Below are 23068 nucleotides of genomic sequence, written 5' to 3' on the forward strand. Positions count from 1 at the left end.
TATAGGTTTCAACACAGCACACAGAGAGCAATGGAGAGCAAGAAAGCATGGCTCATCGGATTGTTAAATTAAAGGAGGGAAATACTTCCGCCAAAATAATTTATTCTTGTTTAGCTTATTATTTAGAATTATACAGGAGTTTAAAAAACACATCTAACCCAGTGTTCCAGGCACTTTTCCTCCATATTAAGGAGAAAAATAAATAAACACAGCTGTCCTTCCTGAAACTAAAAGAAAAGCACTATCAGTGCCCTGGTTCAGCAGCAGCTTAAAGTAGAACACCAACTCAAGTGCTTTGATGGGTCCATAGCAGAACCAGAGTGTTGATTTTCCAACTTGAGCTATGTTTATCTATCTACTTTCAAACTACTCTTTGAAAAGGATTCACTGTAGTCACAGTCTTTAAGAATCTTAAAAAAAAAAAGAAAAAAAAAATTGTCCATCACCATATCAAGCCTCAGAGAATGACTTAATTGTATTTATTACCTTTGGAGTTGTTTTCACTTCATTTCATTGATTTATACATTTTTTTGCCCACTAAGGGGATGATAATCATCCAATAGCTTGTTTTATCTTGCAGCAAGCACATGCTTGTGAGTGCACATCGTTCAGGAAAAGCTTGTTCAGTCACTTGCACCTAATCAAGAAACAGAGCTAAATTTAACAAACAAATATGGAGTGGAGGGCAAAGACAGGCTGAGGCTTTATCTGGCAGGCAAACCAAAGAGGTCTTTGGAACGGTTTCAGAAGGTTTCCATCAAGAGAGAATAGCAAGTACAGAAACTGTTCATCAACAGCTTTATAATGCATCATTGTAAAATGGGTGGCCATGATAAATAATGGGGAAAGATTTGTGCAAAGGGAGATTTAAGCAAAAATCTCACACCAAACATTGTTGTATGGGAACAGAGGCAAAACATTCAAGAATATCTCACTGTTGCAAACTTCCAGCTAATGTGATTTGAGCAGCAGCATAACTGTCTCACAGTGGCTGGGAGCTGCCGCCAGACATTCAGTACTGTATATTTTTCTTCATGTTATTGAGAGTGAAAGGTTAGACAGAGACAGGGTTTATAAAAAGCAGACTTTGCTCCAAATATTTTGTTTAACCTTCATAAAATATCCTCAGCTTCAGTGCAGAATTCCAGGACTGAAAGAAGGAGAAAATATGAGGGATAGTTGCCTTTCAGTTAGTACATTTATTCTGCCTTAATTAGAATTTCTCTTTTGCCAAATGACAAAAAAAAAAAAAGTTTTAATTTGCATGTAGCAACACAGCAATAACCCCTGCCTTATCAAGGCAGGTGATCAGTGTGGTATAGCAGAATATTCCGGACTCCTCAGAGTTGTGGTAATGTTGTTATATGTGACTGCCCTGTAGCTCAACATACCCAGACAAAGTTATTTGGTTCTTTTATCACCTCACAGTCCCTGGCATTTGGCCATAATGAGATGCTGTCACCAGCTTTTGCACTTAGGCAAGCTAAGTCACCATAAACATTAGTCAAAAACTGGGGGAAACGGTAAAGTTATTTGCATTCTGCAGTTTTTCAAAAGGAGGTTCTGAGTTGCTTATCCAATAAAAAACATGGGAGAGACTTGTCTGTTTTTGTTGGGATGATTCTGGTGCATTGACATGCAGAAAATTAGGAGAGAGAAGATAAAAAGCAGTAAGTCTTGTTTTCCAGCTTTGGTATATGAAAATTTTGAGGGAAATAAGTGCCAAATTTAGAAAAAGTGTGCTTGTGTCTGGGTGTGAGGTTGTTGTTCTTGATCAGCTGCAAGAAGAAGCAGCAATAGAAAGAAGAAGCCTCATCAAGTTTCTTCCTTTTTCATACTGGTGTCAGAAGCTGTTTAATCTTCAACTCTCACTGTCTGTTCATTCCCACTCTTGCCCTTCACCCATTCCCAGTAGATAGGATTGCTTTTCTCCACAGGGCTGTTGTACCCCTCCCCACATCTGAAAGAAGGCAGCCCAGTGCCTCCGTTTTTGTTGCCATGTGGATGCTTGGGCTCATAGGTACCTTCTCTAATCAGCTCTTCTCACCTTCTGTGGTTCTGCAGTCACTCGTTGAGGAGGGGCACTGGAGCTTGTAAAGCTGCTCATGAGCGATGGGACTCATGTCCCATAGCAGACTGGGCAAGTACAGAAGTCACCAGACTTCATCAAATGGAAATACCTGTGAAGAGTGAACAGGTTGTCTGAGCCATGTAAATTGCTTAATAGTTCCTATACAGAGCCACTCCTGTGGTCTTGTTAAACAAAAAGAAAGGCTCACAGAGAGATGTCTGGTCTTGATTATCTAATGATGTATGTCATCTGAACAGTGTCCCACACCTAGGGAATTCATTGGCTACTTGAGGAAGTTTTAAGTATATCCAGGATGCTTACATTCTGCCATATTGAGATTATTTTTTTTCCTTTGGGGATGGGCATTTCTGACTTGACACTGCAAATTTTCTGCAATGAAACAGATGAAATCACAGCAGCGCTTACTGTTGGTTATTTTGTTTTGTTTTGTTTTTTTTTTTTTTCTTGAGATCATTGTCTATCCAGAAACAGCTAATTTATAGTAACCAGGGAAAAAAAGATTGCTGTTGCATTATTTATTCATGAAAATGGTGTTATGATAATATCCAGAGAATGAAGCAAATATTAAATCAAGTCCACAAATTTTCCCTGAACTGTGTGTTGTATAAATGCACACTTATTGAGTATGTAGGAGGACTGCACAATAGATGAAGAGTGTCAGGGAGAGAGAAGAAACAAAGAAGAGAATGCAAAGGAAAAATTACTTCTCCAGTCCTAAAACTTATCATATAGGAGACCAGGTAGGCCACCATAAGGTTTAGGTTAAAGCCTAAAACACTCTTCTGTGCTCCTGCCATTTAAGAATAAATGGTTCACAGTAGTATTGGTCATTTTGGTTGCTGTCATCAGTGAAAGACTCACACAACTTGAACCCACGTTAAGTCTTGCAGTATGGCAAGGGGCTCACCCCGAGCCTAGGGAATGTAAGGACTCTTCCTGTAGGCTATGATCAAGTGATGTCTAACACCTCACCCATCTGCACTGCAAGGGACTAGATGTAGCAGGGCTTGAAAAATGGGACAGACAACATCCCCCCTTTATAACCTACTTCATATTTGTAGGTTAATTTGTAAAAAGCAAAGTGGCGCCTTAGCACTCTTATTAATGAGAACTAATCTCCATCTTCTGAAGCTCACACTCTGTTCATAGTGTAATAGGAACAGTGCAGGGATGTTGAGGCTTCCAGAAACAACCTCGGTTTTCAAGTCCTACCTGCAACCCCAGGCAGCCAGCTCACAGGCAGAGCAACCTCCAAGATTTCTGACTTGGAGATCCCTTTCCAGAACATCCAACAGCTATGGCAGAAAACCTGCCTCCCAGGACACAAGCCTCAAACCACTTGTCAAAGTCCTGTATAATGTCAGGTCCATGAAAAATGACCAGAAAGTACAATTGCACAGTGCTGTGGACAGATAAGAGGAGTATGTTGCCAATGTCCCTTCATCAGTAGATGTTTCTTTGAGTATGTGGCCTGTGTCTTGTCCTAGTCTGAAGCACAGGACAGCAAAAAGAAACAGTAGTTATGGCTGAATGGAGGGAGAAGGGAGATATTTCCTAATCCCAAAGCAGTCTGTCAAATTAATCATAAATGCATGAGGAAGACATGTCAAGAAGCTACCTAAGAAATCTTTCTACCCATAGACTGTAGTAGGATCTTACACTCCTCCTCTCTGTGACTGTTACCTATACTGCAGAGGGGAAAAAACTCTTCTTATCCAGAAGCCAGGATCTGGGAGACAGGAAAGGAAAGCGTAATTTGGGAGGGAAAGAGGGAGAAGGAAAAGAGAAGACAGCTCTCTGGCATTTAGTAGCTGAAAGAAGAAGGAGTTGTGCTTTGCTGCAGATCTTCACCTTTTGCCGCTTGCTTTTCCTGCTCTTCTCTGCAGCAAGTGGAAGCTGCACCCTGTTTATTTTTCCTGGTCTGATTTATAAGGAGATGGTATATAGACATGGAAATCTTTTTGTTCAAGTCAGATGGAAGGATTTGAGGGCTTAGATACAATGGAAAAGCCATGTATGGTAAAGGCTGAGGAATTTTTCAAGCCTTTTTTAATATCTTCTTCATTCTCATTATATGTATATTATTATTATTATTATATGTAGTATCAGACTATATATATAGTGTCAGAGTATATATAGTTTTATAGATATTTAGATATTATGCATATATATTTATATACATATAGTATCAGACTGATGTTTATTATTAGTGAGGCTTTTGGAGTCAGGAGGAACTTGGGCTGTAACATGTTACCAGAGGACATGTTCCCCTGTGAGTCAGGTGAAGGCAGAAGGTGAGAAAGGTAGCAATACATGATATGAACCCACCACTCCAACACCCACGTGGTAACTCAGACTAAACATGCCAGGATGGAAAAGCAGCTGAAAGTGACAGAAAGAGAATCTTGAAATGATTTAACTCAGAGAAACATTTTCCATTTGTGGAACAAAGCTTTCTAGACTTGGCCGTAGCTTTTAAAGATACGCTATCTCAGATTTTTTTTCCTCTCTGATTTTCCATAGCAGTAATAGGCAGGGGGAAGGAAGGGGTAGTGATAGAATAAAAAAGGCACTCAATTTACCCTCAGGAAGGAATTTGATTATAAAGTAATGAAATGAATGTTACCCCTGAGTGATTTCCAGGCAAATTTTACAGATTAGCATTATTCCCTGTGAAAATGTGGTGATTTTGTGCCTAAGCTTACAATAGTTAGCGACTGGAAGATACACTGGCATGTGCTGCCTTTGCAAATTCACAAGCCTAGCAATCTTCAAATTTACGGGGAGCTGTCTGCTTTTTATTTCATTTTCTCATCTTGCTTGTGTTTGGCAGTATGAGTTGGGGCGCGCATGCCCAGGGGCATCTCCCAAAGCAGTAAATGAAAGAGGAAAACTGAAGAAAATAAGATGGGCACTTCTTGTCTTGGGACATGCATTTCAACAGCCTTATTCCATCCTCAACCTTCATATTACAGCTCAGCTTACCTTCCCCTCCACCCACAAAGCCCCTAAGACTGAAGTTTTATTTCCCTTTATAACATTTCCCCCCATTGCCTGTGCCACTGTTTTTTTCTTCTCCTCTGTGGTGCTTTCATTTCTATTTTGGATGTTATTCATTGAATGAATCTGGTAACAGTTAAAATCAGATATCCGTTGTCATAGGACCTACACAGTGTGTAGTGAGAGTTGGCCCGCTCTAAGCGGCTTGCTACTTAGTGAGACAAGCAGAGACTGTATGCAGAGAAAAGACATGGTAGTGTGTTCAACTGAGGGTGCACAATTGTTAAGAAAATAGCTCAGGGTCATCCGGAAAATTTTAGCAGAGCCAGGAACAGAATTCATGTTTCCTTATTCTTTACTAGAAATCCATGCTCCCTTCTCTGTATTAGCAATTTTCCATAAGCTGTTTTATAAAACAAATGAAATGTGTAATTAGAAAATACTGAAGGAACTAGATGTTTAGGGAATGTCTCCATGAGAATGACATATTTTTGTCCTGAAATGCAACTAGAAATATTGAATTAAAATTAAAATTATTTAATTAAAATTATTAAATTTTAATCATTAAAATTATTCTCATTAAAATTATTCTCATTAAAATTATTCTCATTAAAATTATTCTTTGCAGGCCTCTTCTATAAGGTTGAAACCACTTCTTCTGTATCCAATACTGAGAAATGCATGGTAATGTGATTTTATACTTACATCAGAGAACACCAATTTGTGATTTATTTCCAGAACACTTGAGTTTCTTTCAAAATAGAATAGGATAGTAATAGTCCTTCTTTATAGCCACTCAGTGTTTTTTCCTCTTCAGAAAAAGAAAAATTACTGATTTGATAGTGAGCTGTGAGACTATTCATTTCTAAAGGCTGAGAAGTGATTATGCAGCAATTTTGCCTATGAATTTAAGCTTCGTCCTTTCCTGTCATACAGAGGATTTGAGACTGCAGCTAATGGTTAGTTAATGGTAAAGCAAAGATCTGCCTCGCTACATGTTTTAAAAACACAGCTATAGAATAAATATCCAGGATTTACACTAGACAGCCAATCTCCACTTGACGTCATAGAGTAACTTGTGTTTCATAAGGCTGGCTGCTTTCTTGGTATACTGAACTGACATTTACAGTTCCCACTTCTGTAGAGAAGCCTGCATTCCCTGCTATATTATCCTCATGTGACCACACATTCTGGTAAACTTTGCTTTTGTTTAAAAGCTAAAGGTCTTTCCCTGATCTCAAGATATCCCAGCCAAAGAAAGAACTAAGCTCGTCCCTCTCAACATGCTATGCTAATTCATATTGACATTTAGAGAATTGGTCAAATTTAGTGCCAACTTGGTTAGATCAACTTGAGTTCTAGCAGGAGTTTAAATTCATATGTGGTTTTAATTAATCCCCTGCCTAAATCAAGGGAAAGGATACTGCATTTTTCACCAGAATTGCTCCATACAGTGCTGATTGCATGTATTTAACAGTTCTTACTCATGTAACTGAGAACAGCGATTGGAAATCTTCCAAACGTCATGCAATTTTTGCCAAACTCTTTTTGAACACCCCTTTATCTGGTGCAGGGCTGGGGCACTTGAGCTGGCTGCCCCAGGAGATCAGTACCTGTAGTCCTGGTGGCAGAGGACTGTTCAACAAGGAGCTTTGCATTTATGGAGTGTGCTCCCTGCTTATGGCCCCAGTGCAATCCAGCCCTTAACATTAAACATCATGAATAATCCCATCCATTCCTGTCAAAGGCATGTGCTTAATTTTCAAGTAAGTTCTTGGTAGGAAACTATGGCATGTTAAAGTACGTCATCGAAATGGTCACCAGACACGTTCATTATTTAGTGTTGGCAGAATGTATACATTACTTTTTTTTTTTTTTTTTGTCTACACTTTTCCTAGATTTTCAATGAGCAGGTTAGTCCTTTTTCCTTTTCCTTTTCCTTTTCCTTTTCCTTTTCCTTTTCCTTTTCCTTTTCCTTTTCCTTTTCCTTTTCCTTTTCCTTTTCCTTTTCCTTTTCCTTTTCCTTTTCCTTTCCCTTTCCCTTTTCCTTTTCCTTTTCCTGTTCCTTTTCCTTTTCCTTTTCCTTTTCCTTTCATCTTTTTATTCCTCTTTCATTTTATTTCTTTCTTCTCTTTATTTTTTTTTTTTATTATTTGTCCTATTTATTTTCTTTTGAAAGGTTTGGTCAGATTTTGGTTTCTCCAGCTTCCTGATCTGTTTAGGAATCAAATGACTCTTTAAACATGAAGCCTTTCAGGCCTTTGATTTGGCTAACCACAGAGGTCAGTTTTTCATTTATAATTTAAATTATTCCAGATGCTAGCACAAATGAGAATTGCAAAGAAATCGGTTTTGACATGCTCTTTAATACAACATATGGTTACAATTTATAATCAGAAGTCACCTTTCCTAGGATAGCTTGGATTTTGGAGGTCAGAGCAGGTTAGACATTTATTTCTTAGTTAAGACAGTGAGAAGTATTAAGGGCTGATTTGCAGTGTCTTAGAGTATGTAAAACTATAAATGGGAAGAGAAATAAACATAGTCATTGAAAAGGCAGGAGCTCTATAAGGGATGTTTTTTCAAGTTCCCTTACTGTTGCAGAACAGATGTACAGAAGAAGGATTAAAGGAAAGACAACCTTTTGAGGTTGTACACGTGTACTGAAAGCCTTTGAGAACACAAAAATTGCTCCAAGAGACAGAAGAGATGGTTGAAGTCCCCTTCTGCTAGGCAAGAACAGTGATCCAGACTGAACTATTGAAGTCTCTAAGTTTCCATAGCCTTTGCTTTATCATTTTACCTTTACAAACTACTGAAAAATAGTATTCTCTTTACAGGAAACAGTCCTTTCACCTCAGTCACTATTCACTGAGGTGAGTAAGGCACGAACCAGTGACTGATCATCTCCCTGGCATTGTTCCTGTCCCTTGCGCACACTGGAACTGATGCAAGTGAAAAACAGTTATTTTTCTTTGCCAGGATAGCTCTCTGATGGATCAACTCCTTGAACTAGTTTACTGCCCGCTTATACAGAACAATGAAGCTAACTGGGAGGGAGAACTTGGCCGTATGTGGAAAGACAGAGCAGCATGTGTCAGCAGCAGCCATCGTTTAGACTGATTTCAAACTTGCTGTGAAAGCAACCCCTACATATGTATGGGTGGTAGTGTTTCAGGGCAATGATACAGAGAGGAAAGTTTGTGTTCAATATTCCTCAATCTCCCAGTCTTCTAGAGTTTTTTCAAAGCCTATGTTTTACCAGAGCAGGAGACACTGTTTAAGATGTTTTTCACAAGACTTCAACCACAAAACTTTGCAGCAACTTTTTTCTCATTTAATTTTTTTTGTCCCCAACACAAAGAGAAATATTCATTGCAGGAGATGGATTTCAGTTATACAGTATAAAAGTATGGATTGATATCTTAGACTATGATGTGGTTAAATTAGAGGCAATGCACACCATGTGATTTTTCAGTATATTTTTCTACTATGTGCTGGATTGTTTCAGAAAGCTCTTGAGCAAGGAAGTCTCTACAAGAAGTGGTGAGAGAAATTACAGCAAATAAAAAGAATTTTTAAAACCCCAAAGCAATAAAAAGGAAACTCTTGGGTTTACATCACCAAGATGAACTCAAGTAGCTACATGAGGCAAGAAAACTCTTCTCCCTCTATTACTATTTCAGTATCTATTACTCCCTCAGTACTATTTCAGAAGCCATAAGCACACAGAAAAGTGGTCCCTGTCACAGATGAAAGTATCTCACATGGTTACGATTTAACAACAGAATTTATTAAAAGTGTGAGGTGGACCGAAAGGTTGAATTTTAGCAGCACTTAATGGTTCATTGATTTAAAGATTAATGAAGTGATTTAGTAAAATATGTTATGATTAAAATAGCAACTTGATTACAGAGTCGAGAATTACAAGATTCACACTAACTTACTGCGAAGCATTCTAAATCAAAGTATATGTATATATGTATAAACACAAAACATACACACATAAACAGAGCAGAAATATTTAGATATCCAGTGACATATATAGACATCCACACTCATGAAGGCAGATGTGTATAGTTAAACACATAGATAGGTAAAGGGTTGGATGGAATAGGCTAGTCTATGGTTGAAACTTCCATCTTGTCAGGTTTGGAGCGAATACTCACAACACATTAGTTAGTTTTTCTCAATGGGTGATAATTGAGATTCGAGAAGTCTGACTTCACCCTGGCCTTCCATCAGCTTTGTGGGCAGACAATTTTCAAACCTCAAGAAGTCTGGGCCTGAGAGGTGTCCCAGCTCAGCGGAGATGATGGTCACAGCCTACCATGATCCAGGAGACCTCAAAGGGTCTCACTTAGAATGACTGTTTATAGGGTCTGAGATAATTGACTTTTGTCAGGCACTTTTCCGTTTCAGCCCAACGCGGATGACGGAATATTCTGGTACTTTCTACCAGTTGCACAGGCTGAGAACTTGCTAGACCTTGGAGTTCTAGTATCATCCTCCACTTTGGGCCACAACCATGTACTAGGCTGCCAGGAAGAACCGATGGTTCTTATTTTTCTTTAAATGATCAGAGAAGGTGGCAGAAACCAGGTGGGCTAAGGGAGTGCTTTAATGCTCTGGTCCTCTGCCTTTCCCAGGCCATTTGAGGTGGCACGTGGTCCATCCCCAAGTGACAGGGGAGGTGGGAATCGGGAGCGTTAGGGGAGTGCCTTTACGCTTTGGTTCCCTACCTCCCCCTATTCACCTTGGGTTGGAGTGTGACCCAGAGCGGGGAATTGCACAATGCACCAAGCGCCCTACGAGAGGGAGGCTTGCACCACCACATCCCCTTGCTCTCTGCCACAGCCAGCACATATAGAGACAGGAGCTTATTTGGAGAGTGACATACTTGAGGCCATCCACAATGTGCTACACCAAAAGTCTAGCATCTTCTGTATCCTGCTTCCAACAGGCACTTTAAGTGGGTACCTGGGAAACAATATGCACAGGCCAAGTATATATGACACTTCTCTTTAACACTCTGACAGTCCCCAAGTATTTCCACTTAAGGGTGCTTCCTGCACTTGCAGGTGTTTCTGTGTATTTAGTTAAGCCTAGTGGCCAAAATCCTTTGTCAAGGAGTTTCATTGACCTGTTGCCTGAATAATCATCTCTTGCTGTCTGCTTTTAAACTGGTTCCCACTCTCTGAATTTGATGCCCCTTTTTTGTAGAACTAGATGACAGTGAACTCAAACAGTCCCTCTCTGGCATTCATGATTTCATAGACAGATGTCTACAATATCCCCTAAATGTCTCTCTTTTGCAGGAACATCTTTGACTCACCCTGCCCCAACTCCATTATATCTGTTCTGGAATTACAGTACCAGAATTACGCACAGTATTCAAAGTGTGAACAAAACACTGATTTATTCAGTGGCACTATGATATCCTCTGGTTTGTTATCTGTTTCATGTTAGCTTTTGGCTTGCCTTTTTTTGACCACTATTTCACACTGAGATGACATTTTCTTGGCACTATCTGTCATAACCCTAAGACCTCTCTCCTAAGAAGTCATCCTCCACTCAGTATCCATTATTTTATGTGGAAAGCTCAGCTGATATTTCCCCTTGTGAAACGCTTCATGTTTAATTTCCATACACTGAATTTCATGTTGGTTTCTCACCCTATCACTCAGATTTTCCTGCAGCTCCTCACACTTGGCACTTCTTGCTACCCTCAATGTTGTCATCCTGCAGCTCAATCCCTTTCCTGGTTTGTTTATGAATACACAGATCCCTGCATGACTTCCTATAGTTTGACCTCTCATTTACTTATTCTTGCCAGAAGCTTCTCTTACGACATGGCTGAGTAGTTTCCTCGAAGTTTGATAAAGATTGTGAAATAATTGAACACACATTTATATGTATACATATAGCTTGAAAAGAAAATGGCATTTTCTATTTTACAGCAGTGGCATCATGCTAGCTTTTAATGAGATCAAGGCACAAATCCTTGAGTCAGACTTCCAGTTCATGGTGTTCTTCAGCTTACCCGGTTGTAATGACCTTTCTTTAGTTCAAATTATTATTTTAAAGCTTCTTGCCATACCACAGTAATGAACAGAGAAATAAATAGTATTCCCATCTGACAAAAACCTATCTGTTCCAGCCGGGTACAGTAACTTCCCTTCCAACAGTGTTTTTAAACATGCTAACCAGGTACATTTCTCATCAGGGAGGAAAAATATCCATGAGACATCCTGCCCCTGGCTGAGGAGGACCTTCTGCTGTTTCTGGGGCTGATATTCCTCAGTTACAGGGACACATGTGCAGGGTTGGGTCTTACAGCAGCACTTCTGCAGGAATAGATGATGATTTGATAGTGATCATTCAGAAAAAGAGGCTGCATGGTACCAAAAACCTGAATATTGGCTGGAATATTTTTTGCATCGGATGACAATTATTAATTTGCAAAAAAGCCAGAAGCATGATGAGAGTGCTGTATTGTAGTTTTCCATGACAGACATCTAGCTTGCAGTAGTTTAGATTGCCTTTGTGCTGAGCAGCAGCCAAGCAGCCTGCTATGCAGCATTTTTCAGGCGGGGGCACACAAAACATAGATGTGGACTGGAAGGTCCTGACTTCTCATCACTGACACCCACTGACAGCTTCTTCTCTGATTTCTAAAGGATTTTAAAACATGGTGAATGCTGCTGTACTATTCAAATGGAACAAAAAGTGGTCAGCCTTTCCTAGCAAGAGTATGAGAGATGAAAATCTTTGTGGGTTCTTGGTACTTCCATGCACTGATCCTGTATGTGCTGATATTGTTTTGTAAGCTTTCACACACTTTTGTCACAGTCTGTGATGTTTGCAATGAGGGCAAAAAGCTCAGCTAACAAACCCAGCCTCAGTGAATACAACTGTGGATCGTTTATACCAGAAAGGTGCCATAAAAATTACATAATCTGAACAGAAAGTACAGTAGGAGCCCTTCACAAATTACATCATCACCCTTTGTAAATTTTACTAGACATAAAGCAAAGACAAAATAATTTCTAGAGCACACCTAGGCTAATACAAGGAGATTAAAGACAGTCAGCAAAGCAAAACAGCATCTGGACTCAGTGGTTAATGGAACATTTCAGTACATAGTTATACTGCAACATAATGCAGTAATGTTAGCTGATTTTTCATAGACTGATAGTTATACATCATTAAAGATTTTTATGCCCTTATCAGCAGCTCTGAGTGCTGCTCCTGCTTGCAGGCTACATATAGCCATGAATAAAATTGTTTTTAATGTCTTGACTAAAGTAGTGGAGAATACAAAGAAAATTCTTTTTTAGGAGGATACAACGAAAACTTAGAATTGAAAATACTAATTCTGCCATAGCCTTACTCTAGCCATGCATGACACCACAAAACTGCTATTCCTTCTTCCAAAAATAGCTCTCTTGAAAGGAGAGGCATTTCCTTTGGAATAAGAATCTTCCAAGAAGGATTTTAAAACCTAAGTTTTGTTTACTGGGTCATTTGTTCTGTCATGAGTCACATCTTGTAGCAGAGCCCAAGGCGGTGACTGGGAAAACTGTTCAGAAAAGAAATCAGATACATGTTGCTGCATATTACCTTCATTAATTTACACTGCAGTATCACTCCAAGCACTACTCGTAGACTGCCATGGCAGATGTTGTGGAGATGCTACTCCCAGTTCTGTATAGATCCTGTGATCAAACATCACCAAGATGGACTTGCATCATATTTTTTTCTTAAGGAGAAGAGCGTAAGATTGTTTCTGTCCCTTATACACATATTATCCTGTCTGTTCATTGGCACCTTCCATCCATTTAGGATGCTACCCTCTGTTTATACAATACTTCAATATTCTACACACTTTACATGTCCTTTCTTTACCCATATTCGGGTCAGCGAGTTAATGCCAGCAGAGCACTACACCATGTGCCTTGTAGTTAGGTGAGGAAATGATGCCAAGAAAATTAAGAAGGGGACTGAGGGATACAATGTTGTTTTATCAGAATGGAATGCAATCCCATGAGAGCATTATCATCTGCTGAACAACAGTTTGCAGAGATTACAAAACTTTTGGGTTTTCTGCATACCTTACAAAGGTTAAAAAAAAAAAAAAAAAAGTAGTACTTTGTGGTAATATATGAGGCTGCTGGTTCTCTATTGATCTTAGATAAATTGGGAGTAAAAGCTGCAAAATTAAGAAGTTGAGCTTCCCTTTCCTGAAGGTCAACACTGTTAGTCTAAAGCAACGCAGTCAATAATTCTTCCATTTGCTGCAAGAAAAACAAGATGACCCTAAAGAGATGGGGTGCAGAAATGTATTTCTCAGCAAAAGCCCCTCTGTGACAGTACTGGTACTTTACAGTCAGACAGAGCCAAGTGGGAGATATTATAAAACAAACATTTTTCCCCATACAGCCCAGAAGGTGCTCTTCTTCAACACAGAAACAAGTGCCATCAGGCCTCATGATAGTTACTGTTCTCCTCCAGGATCTCACTATTTTCTGAAATGGTTCTTAAGTCTCATAATGAGGAACACTGTACTGTCATGGGACTCTCAATGTGAATACAGGAGCCTAATTTCATGTGGAGTGTAGGAAAGAGGCACAAATACGAGCAGTGTATTACACTCAGGCAGTGCCCTTTTGGGTAGTAGTGTAGCTCCACATCCTCTATAAGAGCTGCACCGCACAGTCAGGCTGCAGGATGTATGCTGCCCTTCACCAAACAAGCCCTTGCAGGACTGACATATGCTTCTCTGTAATGGGATTACTTACCCCCTGATAGGTAAGTAAAAAAAGCAAAAGGAAAGCTTTGCTGCTTCAGAGCCTGAATTCATTTGCTTACATACCCTAGACACAGCATGATATGTAAACTCAGCACTTTGAAGAAGCTGCTTAAATGGAAATGCAAAGATCCCATGGCACTTTTTAAAAAGATGTATGTATATAACCTGTGATTATGAATTAGAGGAATATTGCCACTAATTGGAGAAGATTAAGAGAAGGCTGGGAAAGATGACCACAGGGATAGAGTCAACCTTTCTTCCAAGGGATGGCTGTGCAGGCTGAGATTCATTAGCCTGGAAAGATATGAACTGGAGGAAGCATGCTAGAGATCTATGAAGCATGAAGGTCTTGAAGATGCATTTTTTGGTTGAAGGATGCTGTGGGTGCTAAAGGGCTACTGAGGTACAAAGGGTGACCGTACAAGCCTGGAGCAGTGAAGTCCAAGGAGCGTTATGTCCTCCTCAGGAAATCTCTGAGTCTCAAATGACTGGAAACCAGGAGAACACTTGGAGGAAATATCATATATATCATTGCCTTTTTAATGAATACCCTCTTCCCTAAGGCCCTGCTATTGCCCACTAGGCAATGGCTCTTTGGTCTGACCCAGCACTTGGGCACTTGCATTGTATGACTTCCTTGGGGCTATAACTTGTAAGCTCACCCAGATGATCTTACTGTCCTTTCCTCCATAAACAGAATGTCTTCTTATAACAAGAGTGCTGTGGAGAATCAAGGATAAGAGTGGAAAGTAACAGTTATACTGCTTTTAATGCTGCAGTTACGGGACATGAAGTATTTAATTCTTTATTAGGCACGGTGCCTTGGGACTGTTGTTACATGCAAAGCTGCAGAGAGAAGTGAGTCTTATTTTACTAAAAATAGGTCAAAAAACATAATTTAACCTTTAGAATAATTGGATTCTATCCAGAATAATTATTTTTGCCATTAACATGAGTTTGAAGTGCAAAGAACACAGGACATTCTTGCAAATGGAGTAATTTGCAGTTAAGATGGACCATCTTTGTTGGAGAATGGCTCAGAGACAAGGGTCCTGAGCCCACCGAGTAATTGTATGATCAGAGCCTGCTCTAGCTGCTGATGCTGAGCCTCACTAGGGTTTGCCTGCAGCTGCTCGCAGCTGCTGATACAGGAGGAATGTCAAGGACGCTTCAGCCCTGTGTACCGTGGTGTGTCGAAAACAGGTTAAGGGGAATTAGGAATAGTGGTCTGAGAAACCCAGTGTTATGATGGCGGTGGTCTGAGAAACATTGTGTTACAGTACTGTCGTGTGTTGAAAACAAGTCAACAGGAATCAGAAATAGTAGCATGAGAAACTTAGTGTTATGAGAAGCTTGGGCTGTAAGCTAACTGCAAGTAGGTGGACCGTGCGAATACGACCTTTAGAGCTTAAGCCAATCAGCTAGTGACTAGTAGGCATAATAATTATCATTGTCTGTATAAATATATGTACCCTGGACCAATAAAGACACACGTTGATTGATGCTCTATCACTCACACTGAACCCGTCTCGGCGTGTCGTTCGTCCGCGGCTCCGCACATCTTCATTTGACAATGCAAATATTTCACTGAAGAAGGTAAACATATTTGTTGGGAATAAACACTAGTATACTGAACTAAACCATCTACAGTGATGACAATTGATTTTGTGTGACTAACCTGAGATACCACAGAAGATCTTAATTTCCAAAATATCTAAGCCTGCCTCAAATTATTCATTTCAATTCTGTATGCCCTAAAATACTGGTTTATTTTCAATCTTATTTTTAATAGAGACTAATAGGCTTCTTTAAGAAGAACAAGACATAACTTTATTTCCTTTGGGAAAGATGGATGCCAGATTCACTTCTAGGAAATATGCCAAAAGAATACACTTCCTTCCCTGATTCCAAAGCATGTGTTGTACTAACAATTATTTCAGTGAGACTGATGGGCTAAAGCAATTAAGCACACAGACTTTATCAATCTGATCAAAAATCCCACTATCATGCATTTAGTTTAAGAATTCCAGTATTACTGTACTGATGATGCAGTACAGGTGTCAAAATCACAAAAGTATCTTGCTTCTCAGAAGTTAGGAAAGATCTGAATTCAGGAAAAACTAATAAATGTCTCCAATAATTCACACACTTTTAATTTTTTTTATAAACTTATAGTTTTAGACATCATGGTACCTAAGTTTTCCTAAGACCTTCCTGTGTAGTTGCTAATGGAAAGTCAATCAAGTCATGACGCATTGTAGCAAAAAAATATCTTCAGGATACACCACAGGTAAGCAGCTCGGAAATGCATCAGATGGCATTGGTTTTGCATCAGATACAGATCAGAAAGTAGAAAAGGAGCATAAGGACTTGGATAACGTGATCATTGCTCACTGACTTACCTTTTCTGAGACATCTAGAGGGACTGCATGTATTTAAGACTTGATCCTCTCACTAGCTCTTAGCCCTAGTTACCCCTAACAGAGGAGTTGTTGTGTTCAACAAGAAATTATGTACCTGAATTTTCTTTTGATGTTTTAATGAAGATGATCTCATGGAAAAGGAGTGTGGATGGAAGAGCAGGCCATCCTTTGCAGAGAAGCACATTTGCTACATCTTGCTTGGAAGTGGAACAATGAGGTACCCAGATGTTGTAGCAGGGGTCAAGCACCCTCCACCACCACAGCTGAGCAAATATCTTGGAGCTGGAAAAAAAAAAGGAGGTTCAGTCTTAAAACTGAACAGGCATTTTAGGTATCAGACGGCCAGACTGCACTGTCAAATGTCATTGTCCAAAGCATGTCTCTTCCTACAAACGAAGGGGCAGGATGCTTTTCACAGGTGTGGCCGAAGACTCCATGCAGCAACACCTCCAGTGGGACAAGAGCAATCCAAGTTGCTATTCCCTGGCATAGTATCAGCTGGCAATGGTGATGGTGCTTTGACCCTTGAACTTCTCACTGAATGGTGGCAAATTAATTGAAAGAAATCTGAATCAATGAGAGCAATACAAAATAACACAAATCACCCTGAAGTACCCTGAAAAATCAGGAAGACATGTGTTTACATCTGAGAAAGAAGTGTACATACAGGGAAAGACTACAGTCATGCTGACCTGGTCTCAGTAGTTTCAGTGACTGCACAATTTTTTCCAGGAATGCAAATGTTCTGTCATTAAATAGGATAGGTCATTAATACAGAGGTTTCATTGGATTATCTAGCAGGCAGGAAGAAACGTAATAGCACATTACATGTCACGAGCTGAAACAAGGAATTAAGAAAAAACTGTAGACTGCTACAAGTGCCTTCCTTGAGCTGGATTAGTACTGCTAATGTTTCAGTCACTAGACTAGCCACTAAAATAGCATTAATGCTGTTTTTAGGTACTGAACAGATTTTTGTTAGCTTTTTACTACAGGCATCGAAAATCTTATTATCCCAAGTTGTCTTTAATCAGTCCTGATTGTCAAATCTTGGGTCAGAGTTTTACTTAGAAAACGAGAAAACACCTCTACTTCCACTTGCTGTTTGACACATTTCTGAAACTGCTGGATGCTGTGCCCAGGGAGGAACATGAGACGACTTCTCCAATCAACATATCTTAATAATGCATTCTCACTGGATTTGAAAAAGAGATTTTACCTTTTTCTTGCCAATGTCTATAGGAAGGAGTTTGATTCATTAGGAACAATAAATGCCTGTGACAATCACCTGATGCAATTAAACTGCTTTGCTCTGAGATTGGCTTTTCTTGTGAGGGATGTCTTCTAATGAAAGCTGCTTGAGATGAGATGTTGATTTCAAGCAACAGGGAGCCTCACATAACCTAAGGTTAGGCACTTTCATGGATCCCAGTTTAGGCACAGAAAAAGAAAGGGCAAAAGCCTGTTCCTTCATCTTTGGCATTAATTACATACAAATGTACTGATAGCCAAAGCAATGTATCTTTCACACCACATCTTTCATTTTAGATTATACATACACATTTACACAAGTTTCACATGCTTTTAACATCTGCATCCAAAACATAATTTATACAAATTTGCACACAAATTAAATCCATCAGTTAGCAAGCTGAAGTAGTTAGGAAAATGGAAGTTTTCTCTTTTATTCTTTGAAGACTGAGGTAAAACTACTACTTCCTTTCCTTTTCCTTTCTTCTTACATTCCTTTCTCCTGCCCTATCAGACAATATTCAGGGGGTGGTAGGGCTGGATAGACACCACTTAGCTTATGCAAATATTGAAGCTATCAAGAGCATTCAAACAAATACACACTTTAAAGGAATTATGGTTGGGTGGTCTTACGCTAGAAAACGTTGCCAGCAGTGCTCTATTGGTAACATACGGTTGCTCTGCAACATCACTGTTCCAGCAAAAGCCCTTGTGTATTTCAGCTGGTCTTATTTCACACGATGATACTGGTGCAAATTCCTCTAACCAAAACACAGTTTTGCCAGGTACAGCCCTTAGCTCTAGAGTTTTCACTGGTACAGGTTTGTTGATGTAAGTATATTAATAAAACAGTACTGATGTGGGTTTGCAATAGCATAGACCTGACAGTGCTTTAGGGCTTTGATCCTCAGCTGACAACATGCTGCATTCATTAAAACTCACATCAAACTTACTGACAGCTTGTTTGAATGCTGTCCTTGGTAGGCTGCTGAGTCCCTGCTGTTGCTCTTCATTCCCACTCTTACTGAGGTGTTATCTGAGCTACAGCTGGAAGGTGGAATTGCAGCATAAGGAACAGGCCCACAGTAGCTTTGTGTCAGCTGCCCTGGCTAGCAGCAGAACATTTGTGCAAATCACACCCTGGATACTGAATTGGACAGCTAACCAACAGTCCAGCTTGTATTGCAGAGGCCCTGTTACATTATTACCCAAACTAGACGGAGGTAAACTAGCATAGACATGTTTTTCCTTTCTGCAAAGGAGCCACATGCTTATACTGCTCTTTGTTCAACATTTGTGCAGTGCCTGCACAATGCAAGTCTTTATCTATGGTCAGGATGCTGCTGCTACTGGAATCTAAATAATGACAGCTTTTTATTTTTAGTAGGTAATGGATGGCATCAGCTATACATACAAATGCAGTAGAGTTTAGAGATGATCACTTAATCTTCCTTTCCCTATCCTGCGCTGCCCTCCCCTCCCCTCCATTGCTCTCTCCTCTTCTTCCCTTATTTCTTTCCCCTTTCTCACCTTCCTGAATCACTAAGGGTTAGAGAGCAGTTTGGACTCCTTGATAATGAAATCAATACTTTCATGCTGTGGCCATGCTGTCTGCTGCATTTTTAGGAATATTGCACTATTTTTACTGCCTCACAGGGCTCTGTCTTCAGTTGACTCACCAGTGGCACAAGGGAGTAATGGCTCTGTCTCAGGAACAAAACAACCTCTGTATAGTGCCTGTAGGAAATTCAATTGGTGTCTGTCTGGCTGCTTCCCTTTCTTTGTGGGGACACTTCTGAGGCACTATAATTGGCTTAGCCAGGGAGATAAGTGACAATTGTGGATGGGAGGAGGAAAAACAGGAGGAGGAAATCTCTCTACTTTTTATCTGTCTATTGAGTGGTCAATGTCAGCCAAGAAGCACTTAAAAGAGATCTTCTGCTCTTATCTGGCAAGAACAAGGACACATGGAAAGATCTAGTCATGAAGGAAAAAGCTACAAGGCTGCACGTGCCTAGGACTTTCTGTAATGTTTCCTGGTGATCAGCTTACTGGCATACTCAGGGCTAGATCACTGTTCTGGGAGACGAAAGAGAACAATATTGAACCTTTGGGTTTCTACCAGCCACATTTATAGGTTCACGGTCACAAACATTCACCTCTTCTCGCATCTTTGCCCACATTAAGTCAGCACAGATCCACTGATTTCCTTGATCTCAAAAGCATTCATGCTTGTTTCCTACAAGTCTTCCAGCATCACAGGCTGGTTCATATGGGCTGGGCAAATTTGACCTGATATGACTTTGCCTGCTTTTCTTAAGAAAAGTACCAACATGTGTGATGTGGGACACTTTGGAGTCTAACTACATGCACGTTGATTCAAATGGTACCAAGCCATATGAAAATGAGAGAACCACTGGAGCTCTGAGAGCCTCTGTGTTTCCTGGTTGTGTACAAAAGACACTGCAGCAAATTGTTTCAATTGGCATAATCAGATGAATGAATCATAAAGCAGACAAACAGCAATTCATCCCTCTATGCAGCTTCTCCCTCTAATAGCATTGTAGTTAGCCAGCTCAGTAATTATATTTTCAATAAAATTTTGCTTGCAGTTAGGTCCCTCTGCTCTTAATCCCACACTAACCAGAGAGGATAGTGTACTTTCACAGGTTTATTCCATAAAATAAAACAGTTTTTTGCCTCTACATAATTTAATCCCAGGTATAAAGATCAGAGTTCCCCTTATCAGATACATGCCCATCAGCAGTCTCTGACCCAGGGTAACCTTGGAAATGAATGTTCAACTCATTTTCATAGAAAAATCCTGTTGAACGAGGCACAGGCTTTGAGCTGTTTATCAACAGGGCAGAATATCCAACCTGACTCTCAGTTTTTGTAGGACCTGAGTAGGTTTAGCAAAAAAGTTTCTGGTCAGAGGCCAAAGCTTCTTTTTGTACCTTTTTGACATCAGAGTTTTCTGTGGGTAGAAATTTCATACATAGACATATTTTAAAAAATGTTTTTCTCATTATTGAGTTTCATTACTTGATAGTGTAAATATAAAATAATAAATTCTGCAAACTCTACTCCTCTTGTCTTCATAGTTATTTTCAGAGAAAACAGCAGCTTTTGGGAATATCTTCTGTGTTCAAAAGTATGCAGCAAAAATTACAAGGTAGTAATTGGCAGCCTAGGCTCTGAAGCATGCAAATGCTAGATGATGGTATCTGAGCTCCTGGATCATTCCTGAATACACAGATTTGACACCAGTCAAGGGTAGCATTATCAAAGATCTGTTCTGAGTCAAATGTACAACACTGAACTGTCTAGTTTACCTCCTTGACATTCTTTATTCGTAAATACTAAGGGATTAAGCAAAGTCAAACCCCAGCATCCATACATTATTATCTGAAAAAGTTTCTTTGGCTCTCAGCCACCTCTTCCTACAAGCTCTGGAAATCATTAGAGTTCTTCTTTTCTCATTACTACTGTAGATAATGATGCTGAAGAAAAAAAAAAAAAAAAAAAACAAAAAAAAAACTACAGGGTTTGTGGATAAAACATAGAGGGGAACATTAAGTTTCAAGCATCAGCAGTTTGTCAGCCCAGAGTTTATTTTACACCACAAAAAGACTGCTTCAGGAGACTGGTGAAAGCTTTGCATGCCCTTAGCTAGATGCAGGCAGTCATGTATGTTACATACCAGACTGAGTGATACTTCAAGTTACTGGTCTGAACCAACCCCAATAACAGGTTTTGACCCTTCTCTTGTATTTGCCTTGGTTAGTGGAGAATTTGTGTCCATTTCAATATTTTGATTCCTCTGACTTATATTTTAGACTGATTTGATATCTCCAAACTTGGTTGTGGTTTGAATGCATTTTTTTCCTGCATGGTATTTGCTTACACTGCTTTTCTTGATAGTTTTTTTCCTACTTGCTTGCCTTTACCACTAGCCTCTTAAAACAACTATACCTCAGTCTGGCTTTTTTCCGGTCACTGGCCCCTGCTATTCAGTAGTGGAGAGAAGGCATTTCCTTGACATCATACGTCTTCAGTCACAATGCTCTTCTGCTGATGGATTTCAAATGTGATTTTCTGCAATATTAACTGCAGAAAAGAGCCTTAAGTCCTGTCTTGTGGGTGTGCCTGCTACTTCAATTAGTTGTTCATTTTTAGAAAGCCAGGCATAAAATGGCAGTTAATGGTCAAAACTTGTCTGCTGAAAAGTTCGAATATTTACAGACAGTCTTTAATTTTTGATGTAGTTACAGAACAAATGGCACTTTGCAACCCTCTTTAGTCACTGTCAGTTGTCACCTGCAGATGACTAACTTTGCTATCAGGTCCTCATTCAAGCCCAGTCACCTTAGCTGGCTGCTGATTCCCATATTACCTTCTGGGGGTTGATTTACAGATGTGCCAGTGTCCTGCTATCCAGTGTCCTACCAAAACTTAGGTAAGATATGTCTGCTTTCTGATTTTTAGAATGTTGTAATGAAAATGCATGGTTACAACTTTTTCATCCATGACAGTGTGTGTCTCACTGCAACTGAAGAGGTTGCAGTGTGTCTGAATATGTCTTAGGACAGAGAGGTAGACTAGAAATATTTGCAAAGTACTTCCAGTCCTATCTTTGGCATCCATGAACAAGGCACCCACTGCAAGTGATACCTATGCTTACAGATCTTTCTTGCATGGAGATCTATTAGATCAGTTCTTGTATGAGGGGGGAGCCAGTGGGTACCCAACAGATGCCCAGCCTGTTCCTCCTCAGCTGGAGAAATGCTACCTCCACACACAGCTTCCTTCTAATAGGAAGAAAACAAATCTCAATTCAGTGGTCTTGCTTTTTGAAAGCCATTCCACACTTGCATTCACACCTTTCTATAATAATCAATAAAGCTGCTCTGAACAATCATATTCACTTCGGAAAAGTGACTAAACATGCTTTTCCCTCTGAATGCCCATGTCAATTTTAGGTCAGCACCTGCATAATGTAAACAGGCAGCTGCACAGAAACAGAAAAATCAGTTGGAAAGGATTTATTTTAAAACATCAGAAAATAACAAGGAAAGGGCTGGAACAGTAGACAGGCTTCAGTAAGAGAATGCAAATCACAGAAGTGACAAAGAAAAACATCAGAGAAACTGTCTGTGGGCATCCACAGGCACAGCTGTTAGACTGGCAGCAGTCTGATCTGGCTTATGGGTGAAAGAGATGGCCCACATCTTTCTGGCACAGTTCACTGGTTTATAAGTGAGTAAGCACCTTGAAGTATATTGAAGAGCTTCAGCAAACACAGATTAGAGGAAAACTACTAACACCTACTAGAATCTGCAGCTAGCTGTAACCAATGAGCATTATAAAAAGGCATCAAAACACACTATTTTCAGGCTTTGCTTTCCAAGGCTTTTCAAAGCCAGCAGGAAAGGGTGGACGGTCCTCAGCCTTCTCAGGGGAAGATACTAAGCTTTCATCCCTGCCTCT

General features: G+C 39.8%; 1 long non-coding RNA gene across 1 annotated transcript in view; it reads right to left on the bottom strand.

The window, feature by feature from the left end:
* Positions 1–2084: 2084 nt before the first annotated feature.
* Positions 2085–23068, bottom strand: part of LOC116958856 — a 34429-nt gene continuing 13445 nt past the window's right edge. The window contains exon 3 of the long non-coding RNA XR_004405500.2: positions 2085–2180. This is a non-coding gene — a long non-coding RNA (uncharacterized LOC116958856). The remainder of the gene's footprint in view (positions 2181–23068) is intronic.

The sequence above is a fragment of the Tyto alba genome, unplaced genomic scaffold (assembly GCF_018691265.1).
Source record: "Tyto alba isolate M040663 unplaced genomic scaffold, T.alba_DEE_v4.0 Super-Scaffold_13, whole genome shotgun sequence".
NCBI lineage: Eukaryota > Metazoa > Chordata > Aves > Strigiformes > Tytonidae > Tyto > Tyto alba.